Source organism: Anser anser (assembly GCF_964211835.1).
Source record: "Anser anser genome assembly, chromosome: 20".
NCBI lineage: Eukaryota > Metazoa > Chordata > Aves > Anseriformes > Anatidae > Anser > Anser anser.
The window spans coordinates 2,858,880-2,874,548 of NC_139741.1; the positions used below are offsets into that span (position 1 = coordinate 2,858,880).

The 15,669-nt window shown below is 42.7% G+C and overlaps 1 protein-coding gene and 1 long non-coding RNA gene across 18 annotated transcripts in view; one reads left to right on the forward strand and one right to left on the reverse strand.

The window, feature by feature from the left end:
• BCAS3 (BCAS3 microtubule associated cell migration factor) overlaps positions 1 to 15,669 on the forward strand; it is a 357,470-nt gene that overhangs the window by 172,193 nt on the left and 169,608 nt on the right. The window lies entirely within an intron of this gene.
• Positions 317 to 15,669, reverse strand: part of LOC310884720 — a 33,599-nt gene continuing 18,246 nt past the window's right edge. The window contains exon 2 of the long non-coding RNA XR_014574350.1: positions 317 to 15,448. This is a non-coding gene — a long non-coding RNA (uncharacterized lncRNA). The remainder of the gene's footprint in view (positions 15,449 to 15,669) is intronic.

Sequence of the window (15,669 nt, forward strand, 5' to 3'; positions counted from 1 at the left end):
AAAAACATTGACAAAGAAGAAGCTGTCTGACGTCTCCTCTGCATCAACCTTTTCCTTCCCTACTCAGAGTGAGTTCTCTGTTTCTTTCTTGATGTGCACAAAGACAGAAGTTAGGGCAAGAAAACTTTTAAGGAATGAAATGAAATTGTAGAAGAAAAAGATCCTGAGTGTTTTTTTCCTTGGATTTTGTATGGGGCAGGGGGAACACTTAGGTTCTTCTCTTAAACCTGGCATGTGCTGTGCTTCTTAGGGATGCATGCATCATTTTTTAATGAAGATTGTTTATTACTGTTGCATGAAGCATTGACAATACTGAGCTCTCTTCTGGTTACCTCAATCAATGCCCTCTTGAAATTGGCTTGTAATTTAGTACTTCCCTTTCTTTTCTTTGTGACTGGCTGGCCATGGATGGGTAGCTTGGTGCCTTCAGAGGGCTTAATGAACAGAAGATCTGACTTGGGGCTTGGATTTTGTGGGGGTGGGAGGTTACCTCCCCTCCCTTCCCTCTGCCTGTGAAGGATCTTTTATTGTTCATCACCACACCTGTGAGATAGGGACCATGGGACAAATTCTTACTGTCCAGCAATGCTCTCACTTGGAATTTAATAAGCACTTCTGCTGTCACACCTTAAACCATCTGAGCTCTTTTCTGTTGTACGTGCAATCAAATATTTATTCCCAAATGCTGTACACCAGAAAGTGCTGCCTTGGAGTAGCGGAGATCAGTTATTCAGGTAGTAAAGATGTGTGAATGCAGCTGGCAGATGAAGTCACCAACATTATGAATTCCCAGGCTGTCCTTATTGCCACAGGCAATAACTGACAGGCCTGAGCGCTCGCTGGTTTCCCGTTACGGGCGCTGGTAGGGCCCGAGGAGTCCTGGCGTCACGGATACCTGAGCTGCCCTGCTTGAGTGGAGCCGGTCGGGGCTGCAGGGTGCTCCCGCGGAGAGATGTAATCGATACGGTCTGGAGTCCTTGACCTGAACCTGTAATTACCTGGACGGCATAAAGGTAGTTTGTTGTTGCAGATAGCGATTGCACTCTGATGCTCCGAGTATAATGCCGAGCTTTGAAGCCAAGGAAGAGATTTGGCCCTTGGTCTATTCTTCACAGCAGCTGCGGTTTTAATAATGGTCGTATAACAAGCTGCTCTTAGAGGGCATCGCCTGCTCGGTGACAGCAAAAAGACATACCCAGTCCTGGTGTTTTCTACTTCTACATTCTGTCAGTTTAAATCTAAATGAGTTGAAGTTATGGTTCTTTCCTGTAACAACTTCCAAGCAAATTCCGTTAATATACCTATTTAAAACACTTATTATATTACTTATTTGAAAAATGTAGTATTTCCAGGCTAATCATAACGTGGGATATACTCAGTTGGTTTTTCAGTGATGAGTTATCACACACTTGCACGTGCTGCCTCCATCTTACTTGTGTGTTTAACTAAATAAGTGTTCGTGTGTGTGTTGGTGAGCCACGCAGTACAAAATTCTGGTACCTAGAATTTTCTCAACTTGAACTAGTTTATCTAATTTGAGAAAATGTTGTCTGATGATTTCTGAAGAGGGCCTGAAGACAGAAATGACTTCAGCAGGCTCCGAGATGCCAATGCAGTATACATGATTACATCTCGAAACAACTATGCCCTATAGACTACGAAGATGTGAAGAGAAGCTAAAATGACCTGACACTGCTGGCTGGGCACTTGGTGCTGGATCACTGCCTGGCTTGGGAAAAGACTCAGCTGCAGGGATACATGGAGTAGCATTAATGTCTTGAAACACTGGTGGGTGTTTTCTGGAGGCAGGAGAAGTATGCTGAAGAGGAAGTGCATGGGTCAGTGACAGAACAGCAGCAGAATCATTCTGTAGTGATTTATTTTTGCCTCCCTGTGATGGTTGTCGGTGGGTTAGCCTGTCAGCTCTGGAGGTAACAGAAGGTGGTCATGTGGGGCTCTCAAGCCCGGCACCCTGCAGGTGACAGAGGAGACTTCTTCCTCATCCCAGTTTGCCTTTGGTTTAGCTGAGGAAGCTGGTAGCAGTTGAAGCAATTCATCTCTTCTAAGGTTGTTGTGCTTTGCCATGTCTGTGCCCATTATCTTTAAAAAAAAAAAAAAAAAAAAAGGCGTTATATGCAAGTTAGTTTCACAGACACAAGTGAAAATTAAAATTCAACAATTTCTAGATGATGTTGTGTTAGGTTGAATCTGACTGTAAGCAACGTAAATTACTCAAGGTGCTTAAGCTCACAAAGGTTATTCACCTTACTCATCTTGCTAATGTGGTGTTTGGTAATCCACAGGATTCTGACAAACAATAAAAGCAGCAATTTCCACGTTGACGTCATAGCTAGGTGACAGCATAACTGTGACCTCAGCAGCGTAATAACAAAATACCAGATAATGAGATTTTTCTTCAGATGTGAAGGTTAGTCCTAGGGAGGGCTCCGGGGACGACGTTAATGGTCATTGGTGCAGCCCTCAGTTGCTCAGACAGTTGTTCTCATGTCACACAACCCACTTGACGCGTGTACCAGTGGTCCATTAATGCAGACAGTGGAGTGTCTTATTGCTTAAGCGTTACATACTAACTTCCAGCTGGGAAAGCCACCTTCAGTTCGCATAATGGCTTGTCAGCTGAAAAATAGCAGTGTGCTAGAGCATGGTCTGTTCCAAGCATATAAATGTCTCCTGTTTGTCTGTGGGGAAAAAGTCCATAACGCACGGCAGTATTCTGCGTATCAGGAGCTAAAGCACGCTCATTCTGAATATCAGATTGTCTTGTGTACCCTTTTATTGTCCTTCATTAGCAGTTGTTGTTAATGTTTTGCATAGATAGCTTTAAAGCTCAGAATAAGTGGAAAGTGTTGATTCTAATCATATCTGACACCACAATCTTCTGTGGAACAACACATGAGCTGAGATTCCCGATGGGCTCCTGTAGGATACAATATTTATTATAGCTTGAGATCTGAGAGCTCCTAGCTACTGTTAAACTTACAAGAGATCCAGAAACCTCAGTGTCTGTACTTGTTTTTATAGATTGCACAGAAATAACGCACTGTGCAGTATTTGCAAAGAAGTCTGTTCATTGACGTGTCTGTTCCTTTTGTACAGTGCTTAAAGGAATGATTTTACGAATCTTAATATTTTTATAAGCTTGTATTATATACTCATCTATTAATCTAGACTGTTTGAAATGTTCTTAAAATGTTATTAGATGTGCAAGTTAAAAGATGAATATTTGAACACCCACTTGCACATGAATTTTAAAGTCAGTATTTTTCAGGCAAAGCTTCCATTTAGAAAGTTTTCCAGTTTATGCTAAGGAGATGTCCCTATTTAACAATTCCCTAAATTAGGCCACCCTTCACACTTCTTGCTCATTGTTTTCCATGTTTGCTTTGAAAAACCTCTAAATGTGCTCCGTTATTTCTTGTTTCATCTTCTCCAGTCTGGACTGTAGTCTCTGTTGGACTCTCAGTTTGTCGCCCTGTGGATTGCTTGCTAGTTCTGGTCCTCTTGAGACCCTGCAAGTTGTCCTCCGCTGCCTTCAGGAACTGTTCCAGCACGTCAGCCCTTGTCCTCAGGGCCCTGTGGGCTGTTCCTTTTGTCTTTCAGCTTCCTCCTGCCTGTCAAATACCCCAGGAGGTTTGATGTCCACAGCCCGGGAGCACAGCAACCACCTTAAAACTGTATTGGTTGTGATAGCTTCTTTAGAACAATGAGATCTGTAGGTGTAAAACTGGGCATGAAGCAGTCTTCAAGAATGTTTTTTTGAGTTTTATTTTTAAAGATGGTTGGAAGTGGTGGGGCAGCTACTGAACAATGTCTCCTGGTTTCATAATGAATCCCTTTTTTTTTTAATTCCCCTCTTCATTAGAAGATAAAAATAGCTTTAAAAAAAAGTATCCTGGGTTATTTTTTTCCCAAGTGAGATGATAATGCTATGTTTTAAATCAAAATCAGCCCCCCAAGAGAAGGAGAAACTGAGGCAGAGCAGATAAGCTGCTCTTGCTGTGCAGCCAGTGAGCTCTCAGCCATGCAGCGTGGGGCTTGGCCTCCAGTGTTGTACCAGAAAGTACTTTCAATGTCATCACAGCAATGAACAGCACATTTTTGCAATGTTTGTTCATTTCTCCAAAGAAATGAAGGGCTAGGTATTCCTGAGTAAGCCTAACCTCCCTTAAATCTCTGATTTTCTTCTCACTTGTATTTCTTCATACTGCAGATAACATAATATTTATAGAATCATTAAATAATGCGAGTTGGAAAAAACAGTGTTCATCTGGTCCAACCCAGTGCTCACGGTGCAAAAACTACACAAGCTCTCTACAGACTCTTTGCCCTAACTATATCTGGTTCTTCACTGAAGCGGCTTTAAACAAGAGCACCAGTCCTCACATGTTTTTTCTTGGCGTATTGTCAGCATATGCACCTATTTTCACCATTGCTAATCCAAAACCAGCATGTTTTAGCTGTTGTTCCTTCAAGTGTAATATTGATGAGGGAGCAGAAGTGTGGGTTTAGGTATATGCCACATAAAACCAAACTATTTGGCATGATAAATTAGCCAGGCGTTTGATGTATTTTTAAGGTGGAGTTTGATCCTTTGAGGATGTGTTAATCACTGCCTCCTCACTCGGGCTCCTCGCTGAAGTAGGGATGTCCTCTGTTGGAAATATTTATAGCTAGGTTGAAGTACAGTCTGTTGTTTTTTACTTGTGTATGTTTTATTGTCTCAGTGACGTAAGGGGTAAAAAAAAAAAAAAAAAAAAGATGGAAAATATGTTGTTTTTCTTAATTATCCAATCCCGTGAAATAGCCGTCGGCTTGCAGTTGCCTTTGCTCCTCCCCCTGCCTTGGACTCCATCCCTGGCGTTATCCCAGGCAGTTCTTAATAGCGCTTTATCTGCTGCTTGTGCTGCTTTTAACTTTCACTTTTTATTAGAACCAAAGCTAAATTGGGCGCTAGCGCTGGAGCTGTGGGTGGAGTGCTGCAAGGAGCCAAGGCTGGTGCCAGCGAGCAGTGGCCGCAGAGCAGCCGCGGGGGCGAGCGGGGTGGCGGGGGCCCGCTTGTCCCTGTCCTCCTCCGCCCGTTCCATCTGCAGGTCTGGAGCTGCTGGCGGTGCCCCCGGCCAGGGGGCTGCAAAAAGGAGCGTCGTGGTCTTACGGTGCTGAGCGCCGGGACAGCCTGCCTCCGGCTCGCCTCCTTCCAGAAAGAATTCAGTCTGAGGGAGCACGTAAAGCCGAGCACTTCGCATACAAAACCACATAAACCGTACGGTGCTGTTCCCCTTGTAAAGGTGAAAACAAGCAGGTCACAGTCAGTAAATGACAGAAAGCAGACTTGGGATTATTCACATCATTAGCACAGGATTTCTCCAGATAAGAGAAGTGGTATATGAGCCTCTCTTGCCCCGAGGCTGTCTTTGGTTTACTGCGCAGGGCGTGGTCCTTTAAAATGGAGCAAGAACAGGGAAAAGAAAAAGGTGGTAATATGACTAACATATGGTTTTTGCTGGAGTTTGGCCACAGATTTAAGGCCTCAGAGAGGATTCCTGGGGCCTTCGTATGCTATCCCAAAACCAACACAAAAGCCTTTCCAAATATATTTTATAAGCTCTGTGATTGTAATAGTCCTACCAAAAATCCCATGTCCCCGGGTCAGGAGGGGTACAGGCCCTTCTCTTCTGAAACCCCCGGCTTGCCAAGTCTCTTTTGCCTGGTATTTCCCTCCAGCAGCGGGCAGCCGTTTGTGCTGCCTGTGCCGGGTGCATGGTGCAGCTTCAGCCGTCGGGGCGTCCAGCACAGCTGCTTTCCCTTGAGCTCACATCTGCTGCGAGCGAGCGGGGCCTACATGAGCTCGCTTGCCTGGGCTTTTGTCCCAGATGCGGCTGGCCCTGGCTGCGTACAACCCACCTGTATTTCTGTGTAATTCATAGAATTCGCTAGGCTTTGGCACGGAGGCCAAAGGCTTGCTCGCGAGTATCTGGTTGGGTTTGAACATTCGTTTTGGTGACCGGCTGCTGTCATTGTCTCCTGTATTACTTTTCCTTCGCGCTGAGTTATAGTGCCATTAACGGGAGAAATGCAGTGCAGGAAATGCAGACTCTGCAGTTCACAGCCTCTCTTGTTGTTAGGACTCCACAGAGTAGTTTCTAGTCCTGACAATACCGCTTCAGGAAGGGCAGCCTCTGGAAAGATAGAAGCAGCAGAAGCCGCAGATGTAGTAAAGATCACGCTGGCTCTTTGCTAGCAGGACGTTAACTGTATTTGCGTTAACTGAAGAATTACCTCTTTAGGTTTTGACCCTTGTTGTTTACAGCAGGAATGGTGAGCAAATCACTGCATGTTATACTGCTTGACCATCAATTAAAATACGCTTTAAAAGTAAGTGTCACGTTCTCTGTTATCGTGGTTGAACGTTAGATTCAGGAATTGACCAAAAGACACGGTCACCTGCAAGGTTGTTCGTGTTCTTTGTGGATTTTTTTTAACAAACTGAAAATTGCCACGGGTTTGGAGACCAAAGGAGATACTGTTCTGCTAGTCTATGGTTTATTTTTTCCTTAAAAACAAACAAACAAACAAAACCCAGCAACAAACAGTATAGAGTGAAACACTTATATGGAAGCACATTTTACCACTGAAGTTAGATAAAAAATTCACTATATCATAAGCGGACCATTTCCCCCTTGATTTGTGTCCAAAATATGAGGAAAAGCATTGCAGATGCATTATGCATTTTACAAAAGAACATATGCACACATTTAAATCATTTACATTTCATCTTTGCTTTCTCTTATTTTTAACCCATATTATAGTGAATGACAGCGTGTTTGGAAAACCGAGGTTGAAAGCAAAGTTTAAACTTTCATGCACAATAAGCTAAACTGCAAGCAGTGCTTCACTATTTCATGATTTTATTTCAGAGTTTTGCTGATGCCTTCTCCTTTCTCTCCACTGAAACATGTGACCGAAACTTTGGGAATCTGTGGCTTGTGAGGAGAGCTCATAGTGCGGGTGGTGCGTGCTAGTCTTGCAGTGTCTGTGAAGAAAGAGACTGTCCTCAGGAAAATGCTTAGCCACATGCCTGAAGATGTTCTGAATCGAGGCTTAATGAGACTGTTAATTGATTGTTAGCATCAAATATTCCTCCTGCTATAAAATCCTTATCGATGGGGGGTGAGGAGGGCTGCGCAGACACACAGCTCTGTGATGCAGTACCCCACCGTAACGCCTTTTCTACTCTGCCCTGCTGTGCGTTAAAACGACAGCTTCTAACCGATCAGCTTACATAGCTGGTAGGTGAGAAAGAATTTGAATCCCGGGCATGATGTTTTGTTTAATGTCATCGGCAGGCACCGCTTCCCCCGTTGCCGGGAGTGGGCAAATAAAATCCAGCTTTATTGGCCTAGTTGTAGCCTTTTAATCACACATCAGTGAAAGATTGTGCGTGCCATGAAGTGCTGAACGTGTGCTCTAAAGTGATGTAATGTGGATCAGGTGCAATGATACGTCAGCTGCGTGGCAGCCTTGAGGCAGGTGAGCGTGCTCACACGGAGGGCTCCGTCGCTTCCCCCGGCCCTGCCTGTGCCTGGCTCCCTGCAGAGCTGCTGGCAGCCCTGGCACGGGGATCTCCAGCTCTGGTGGTGACAAGACCACCGGGCCGAGCCCCGAGTTAGCTCTGCGTGGAGCCAGCTACAGTTTATTAGCTTAGGCTCCATGCCACGCAGAGACAGATAAACTGCTTGCAGACATCGCTGGCCCTCGGTCAGTGTAGCTGAGCTTGAGCCTGTTCCTGTGTGGTAACCGTGCAGGGCTCGGGGTGGTTCAGTGGGAGTGTGACACATGCAGAGGCTGCAGGATTTGTTTGTAAACGTAGATTTGAAAGTTAGATGTTCGCACATTCCTCCCAGAGCTCAAAATACAGAACAACTTTTCATCCCTAACAGCTTGTAGAAGTTTTTCCTCATTGTCTCCACCATCTAGACTCTCTGTAAGAGTTAAATCCAGAGTTGTTCATTTATTTTACTAGTAAAGGATTGACTTATAATTGCAGAAATGATGTGAAGGACCTGTAACTTGTATGTCCATCCTTCCATACTGAAAGCCAAGACAAGAAAGTAAGGGGGTTACAAAAATATTGTTGATACCGAAGCAAATATAGCTGGAGAACATATGCTTTGGTTTTACATTTCTGCCTCTAAAAGGTGACATGTCCCGTGTTTGTCATTTAATTTAACATTCTATATATTTTTAAACGGCTGTATGATTTGAAATCTCCAGATGCAATGCTTTATGCTAAATGAGGTTGACAGTTCAGTGATGTGGAAGGCCATTATCTCACCTTTGTGCTTCTAAACTATAGCCACTTGCCTTTGCCTGTTCATAATGCATTTACTGCCTTGCAGCATAGGAATTTTTAACACCTATTGAAAGCATTAATTAAGTATGCCATACTGATGAGCTCTTTTAAGATGAGCAAAAAGCAAGAACTGATGCTGCTCTTCAAGTTTGTATTTCTCCTATTGCTTGTACTGGGGATTAAGTAGTGGCTGATGAACTCCAGTAATTAATCCAGGCTGGAATACTCTATTACATATTGCTGGAATCTCATATTTCGCACTGAGCAATAATTATTTGTATTAGTTATCTTGGACTGAGGTGGTGTCTTTAATGTGCCCCTGCAAAGCAAGCGTAAGGTGGTCGTGTGCCAGCGCCAGCCTGGTGAGATGTTCCTCCGGTGAGGGAGACGATTGAGAACACGGGCTTCCAAACCACGCCATGGCAAGACCGCTGGATTTTCACACGTACGGTAGAGTGATTTCCCTAAAATCTGAGATCACTCTCGCTATGGTTAATGCATCCTGAAGGATTATGGTTTAGTTTAAAACAATTTTAAGACAAAATAATACTATTGTAGAGGTTTATCTTGAGGTTAATTTACTGAAAGCTGCTACTCCAATTTTTAAGTAGGTTTAGTGACACTGTACGTTCTTGTCCAATGTTTAATTATTAGTGAAAGGGATTTGTGTATTTTCACGAACATCTTTTAACATGAAAGTAGCTGCACAAAGCCTTAGCAGCTAAGAATGTAAAGTTTAAAAAAAAAAAGTTTCAAGAGTTTCCATTTTGATGTTTTGTGATTGTATCAGTCCCCTTCTCATAAACTGACATACCTGCATGAGGATACAATTTCCATCTGTTTTGTCCCTTCAGAAGGAAGTTGGTTTCCTATCTCCAGGTTATCATGGAGTGAGGTCCCAGGAGAAGGAGTACTTCCATGGACAGGAGTACCTGGGCAGGCAGGTGAGGCTGGGCAGGCAGAGTACAACAGGACTGCATGCCGTGCTGACCAGGCACAGGCTGGCAGGGAGCAGGAGAAGCAGCTTCCCCGTCCTCTGCTGCCGCAGCTAGCTGTGAGCTGAGCTCTCCGGCACGTGAGGAGCCCTGCAGCTTGCTGCCTTCTTCCTGGCATCTGTGTCTGCTCCCAGCCAAGACGCTTGGTGTGCTTTGATAAAACAGCTCTGAGTAGCTTTATCTCCCTACCAAGTGGGGCTGTCTATAGACCGATGAATGAAAATTCAGACTTTTATATCCTGTTTCTGTTGTCCTGAGTCAGCAGGTCTACTATCGAATCATTTTTCTATAAACTTGGAAAATGGATAGTCATTACTTGGCCTGTTAAAGTTCAGTAATACAAGGATAAGTCATAAATATGTCACTTGTATCTTAAAACCTAGCCGCCTAGAAACTCTCCCTCTTGTCTAGTCTGGCCTCCAGTGCCTTTGATCACCGTTTTCTCCTCTTTCTCAGTACCACAGCTAACTTCTTAGTTTTCCACTTTTTCCTTTGCCATTGTGACAGTGTTCTGCTGCAGATTACAGCTGTGCTTAGGCACCATAAGGTTTATATGATTAGTCAGCATTTGGTTTCCATATATAGCAAAAGTACGTCTGGAGAAAATATTCTTATACATATTTCCAGGCAGTAGGATCAAAGAGCTCTCTAGGTTCTCAATTTTAATTTATCTCTTCATGCTTGCTGTATAAGGAACATCAAAAAGAATCCGTGTTTGCGGGAGGGAAGGGAGCCTTTTGCTGTGTAGCTTTGGGAGCACCATTCATCCAGGCCAGCTTCAAACCCTGCCCTTTCTTCCTCCACAGCATTGCCGAGATGTGAACTTTTTTGGTTTCGTGCCTACATGTTTCTATGCAGGCATGACTCCTTTTCTTTTCTCGAATCCTGTGACCTTTCCCGTTCTTGTTTCCTTGTACTCCAAACTACCCCTCGGCTCCATTGGCCCCGACTGCAGCTGCTGAGCTCATCTTCCCCCTTTGTCACAGCACACAGCATTTCCCAGAGCTCTCAATCCCTGCGTCGGCTCCTTTTCTGCCATAACACGTTGCAGGTCCGTATGGTTACCTCTAATCCTTCGTTCCTATCTCATCTTTGTAATCTCAGTAATTCCGCTTCATAATATCTCTCAGCATTTGCTTCTACACGAGAAACTCATCCTTCAGGTGTCAGCTCTCCAAGTACACAAAGCATCTCTGAAACTCTACATCTGCCGCGATGCGTGCCAGAGACGTGATAACCAACAGTGCTTGGAGTTGGGGCTGAGCAGTGGGGTGCGTGTGTAGGTTTGTATTAGCATATTAGGTGCTGTTTCATGTCAGTTTTTCTTGCACCAAAATTGGATCCTTTTTTTTCTGCATCTTTTGTTAGATTCCTAAGCCAACAATTTGTGAATTACTGTGGTTTTGAAGGCACACAGCAGCATGGGCGCAACGAAGCGAGTATACTTCAACCATACCAATCCCTGTAGCATTTTTGTATGGTACATTTTCTGAAATATTGGTATACATAATAATCTCGAGACATTTGAGACTTTTGCATCACATGGTTAGAAATGTCTTTTTTTTTCTTCTGCTGATAGAAGATCTGCATTAAAAATATAATTGGTTTGATTTCAGTCATCTACTCAACATTTCTAAGCTACTTGCCAAATGATCCCAGGTGTGGGATTGCAGCAGGTAATTTCCTGCGCTGTATTTGTGCGGATGATTTTCTGTGTTAGAAGATGATATCAGCTCACCTGGCCCCTCAGTGACAGAGAAATCCTTTGTTTATTCATTTAGTAGGCAGATTAACCCTAATGAATATGGCTTCCTGGAAATAGATACAGGGGACAATAGCAAAGTGAAGAGTGGGGAGAAATGGGGCAAATTCCCTTTTCTTTCTTCACTTCTAAATAATGGTAGCCTTCATAGCAGAGTGTTTTAAATGAGAAAGGAATGTGAAATATGTCAACCAGAAATTCTTGATTTTAAACAAAATCCTTTCTTTTATGGTTCAGAGAGGTGCTGGGGCTTGCTTAGCAAATCTGGTGCAATTCTGCTGCATTGGATCTGTTTGGATGTTTTCTCATGTCAAGAAATAGGATAAAGTGGGCATGCCGAAGATGCTTGCACAGAATGGCACTTAAGTCCTTATAGTTGGAGGACCTGGGTGCATATTTTTTGTTTACTCTTCAATGTTTTGTGGAATGTGTTGTTTTTTGTGGGATTTGTTTTATTTTTTAAATTTAAGTGAATTAGGGGTTAATAATATAATCGTGCTTCAAAATGCATCCTGAGTTGTACTAGGTAACTAGAAAAAAGCGTTAGTATTAATGGCTTAAATTATTTCAGTCAATTTCTTTTTGTTTCATAGGAGTAAAAGCTCTAGAAGGGTGTGTTAACGTGTACGTTGTATTTATGTTGTCTGAGTAGCTGTGTTATAGAAGACTATGTTCATATAAGGGTCATGCTGTATGGCTGTTGTTTTTCAGCCATTCTCTTACCTTGAGTCGACACTCAAAGCTTCTTGAAAGTGTTTCAAGCAGCACAGTTTCTTGTGTTCCAGGTGTTGGACGCATGCATGTGTTCTTCATGAGGTCTGTATGAGGTTTATAAAAGGCTGTAACGTTATCAGGCTTATTTAAATAAAGGAGTTGTTTCTCAGATGCCGTTGACGTGACGTTGGACTATTGTTCATTACAAAGTCAGAACCTGCCTGGAGAAGTACTCAAGGTGAATCCGAAGCCTCAAGAAGCTGAGGGAGAGATGGGCACTGACTTCTTGGGGATATAAATCAGGCACGGTAGTTAGTGTCATGGTGCTGTGCACAGATCCACTGCGGTATCGCTCAGTTTGTTAGAACAGCATTGCTAAATTCTCTTAGATCAGAGAGGATAATGCAATGGTGAATTGTTGTATGCGTGTTAGTATTTATTATGTTTTTACGCATACATGCGGTGAATAGTCAGTATTTCAAAATAGGGGAAAACTTTTTGTAGTTTGCTAACTCAAATCACTATTATAAGCTACTGGTCAAAGTGTAGACATAAGTACAATGAATGGTTTTGCTGTGTTTGAGAAAGGAGCAATTTCTTGCATTTTTATGTGACTGGTACTCGAGATACATTATTCCCAAGATAGATGTGTAGACACAGATGTGAAAATCTCTTAACTTCCAACCAAACTTTTCCAGATCTTATCACTATAATTTATTCTTTACTCTCTGTAGACTAGAAAAATGTCTTCTCTCACATAACTTTATACATTGGAGGGAAAGGAAAGTTCTCTTCTACCACATGCGAAGTGTTGAAGATAGGATACTGTTGGCTTTAGCCTGCTGACTTTTGTAGTTGCCTATAAAAACTCTAGAGTTTCAGAGGGGAAGTGAAAAAACAGAATTTACCTTTCCACAAAGAATAAAAGTTTCCATTGTTTCTTAGTTACATTGCTGAAAATATAAATGTGCAGGAACAGATAATTTTTTGAAAGTATACATTTATGCATGGTTGTGTGTATATGTGTACTGGACAGCCATAAATTACAAATGAATTTGTTTGCTTTGTATGACAATTGTTTCATCCTTCTTAAAGCTACTATTTATATAACCTTTAACCAACCAGAGAGTAGCCAAAGTATTTTCAAGAGTGAGAATTGTTTTTCTGGCTGGTGTGCGTAACAACTTAATTCGCTCCAATTGTGTGGTACAGCGAGCGCTCACGCTGTGTGGGAACTGACCACGCGGAGATGCAGACAGTTTGCCAGGGGTTTTCTTTTCTGCATGTTAAAGCTCAAAATAGATGTGTGTCACATTAGGTGTCATTAAAATAGAGCTTGTGATAACTAAATAATAGATTTAGTGGTAACTAATTACCTTCAAAGATGTTGACACAGTTGCAGAAGCAGAATGTCACAGATTGCCTTTCAGAACAGCGTAGACTGTCTGTATTAGCTTTTTTTTTTCCGTTTAGTAAAAACCGAAGGACAACAGTCATTATACGATTCTGTACTTTAAGTATTTTCATAATCCAACATAAATTGGCCCACCCAAGGATTATGTCTGTCTTATAAGGATGTGTTTATATAGTCATTGGGTGAAAGATTGCAGAAGTTGAACCACTAGTTTTGAAAGTCGAGCCAGACCAGGAAAAATCAGGATACAATTTGGCACTTATGGAGACTAAATGATTTCCTTTTTAGCTGCTGATTTCTACTGGGAAATGTATCCTTGGACTGAAAATTGCATCCGGAAAAATGTTTATGTAGTGTTTTTCAAATGACTGATTATTCCTCTAACCTTTAACACGGACTGTGTGTGATTTCGTTCCTTATTAACTCTTTCACAACCAAAGGAATTATTTCCTTCACTGTAAATAAAATTAAGTATATATTTCATTTCATGCAATATTTTAATACTGTAATAACACAAAAGAAGACAAGCCAGGGATTTTGAGTCAGTAACACAGGGAAATCCGGCTCATCTTCTCCATCAGGCTTTCCTGGAAGAAGCGTATCCCGGTATGACAGTGAGTCAGGCAGAGCACACTAACATTTTTTATCCTGATTACTGCACAGAAAGAGAACAAAAATGTTCTTAATATACCATTAGATGCAGTTTTCTGCCAGCCAGGAGAGATTTCCCCAAGGCGTGTGTCTGAGGTAGAGGGAACGTGCTGCCAACTACTGGCTGTTACTTGCTGCCGAATGCCGTGAACTAATTCGCTGGAGGCATGGGGTTTCTCTGGGGGGAACTGAGTGGTGCAGCTGCACCAGAATAGGCAATTTTAGAGTAGCTTCACAGATGTATGCTTAGTCAGGACTTAAAATGAATTTGGTGGTGTCATCTTCATATAAAGACATACCATAATTCACTGTGATCACTCTAACCGGTATCCTTGTGTAGAACATCGTTACGGTTGGTCTTCTCTTCCGTCTACAGCCTCAGATGCAGGATGCGAATTCGCACGCAGGCTGTTGTAATCCCTGCCTGGGCTGGGTTTAGCGCAGGCGGCTGACTGTACTCCCCTTATCAGAGCCGGGAAGCTGCCAGCGACCTTGTGAACATCACAGGGTAGGAGTAAGCCACGTGCCTTTAAAAGGCATTTGAAGTGATCCTACATGGAGTGGTTCGCATGCTAACAAATGAGTGTGTCTGCAGCCATAGTTTTCTTGTGGCAGAGCTGCCTGTAAATTATGGTAGGTGTTTTCCTATGTGGAAACATGCAGAAATTCAAGATTAATTGAACCCGTTTCTGTAAATAGTTTCGTCCAGCCCAGTACAAGTAATGTACTCAGTAAAAATCACTAGAGTGGAAATGGGGACCTAAGAAAAGCATTGCAAGGGTAGTCTTATTAATAGCTGTTCCTGATGGTCTCGTCCAAAAGGACAGGTTTGTATCCTGAGAGAGGAAGTAGAGTTGGAAAGAAATGAAAATTCCAGCCCCAGAGATCCTGATGAATTCAGGCGAAGATGTCCACTTTGCTGCAGCTTCCTGGGGCCCCATGCTGGTAGCAGTGTTCACAAGCACAGGGTGATCCGTCTGTCCTGACATCAGCTGGGGGATTAGATAATGAAAAATAAAAGCTGGTATTCCTCGTGGCAGCAGTATTTGTCATTCCTGCCGTGGCAGGGTAGAGGGGAATGCCTGGTAAATGCTTGGCAGCTCTCATTTTCTTTCATTTCTTCCTGGAGTTCTTCTTAATCATTTCTCCTGCAGTTTCGTTTTCATGCATGTCAAGGAAGATTGGTATTTGTAAGCAAACAGAGGATGCAGCCTTGCTCGCCTCAGATAGCTTTTACCAGGAGCAGCAATTCCCAGGCAGTCCCTTTCATTTGAGGTAATAATGGTTTTAGGAAATTCGTAGAATGTTAACAGTCAAATGTCTTTTAACTACCTATTGATGGAGTGAAATTTGGCAGATGACAGAGGAACTTTTCGATTTATTTCTGAAGTCTAAATAGCTTGACAGCTGTGCAGAGTCCCCTGAATTTATGAGAGCTGAATGTTGGGGTTTGGGGTTTTTTTCATGTGGAACCCAGCAGAGCTTGTGACGGAAACTGTTGACCCTTCTTTGTGCTGTTTCTTTACTGTCTCGTCAAACATCTGGAAAACAGCATGTTTGCAGTCATTTCACAACATAATTTTGCATTTACATCATGTGTTATCTGGTAAAAGTTTTCTTGTTTTTTCAAGAAAAAAAAAGGAAAAGAAAAATCAGCAACTCGGCGGCTGCCATAAGGTCAAGTGGTGACGGTGGATGCTGCCTGTACTAAACATATGTTTAGCTCAGAAAAGCTAAGGCAGTTCCCAAAAATTTGGTAACC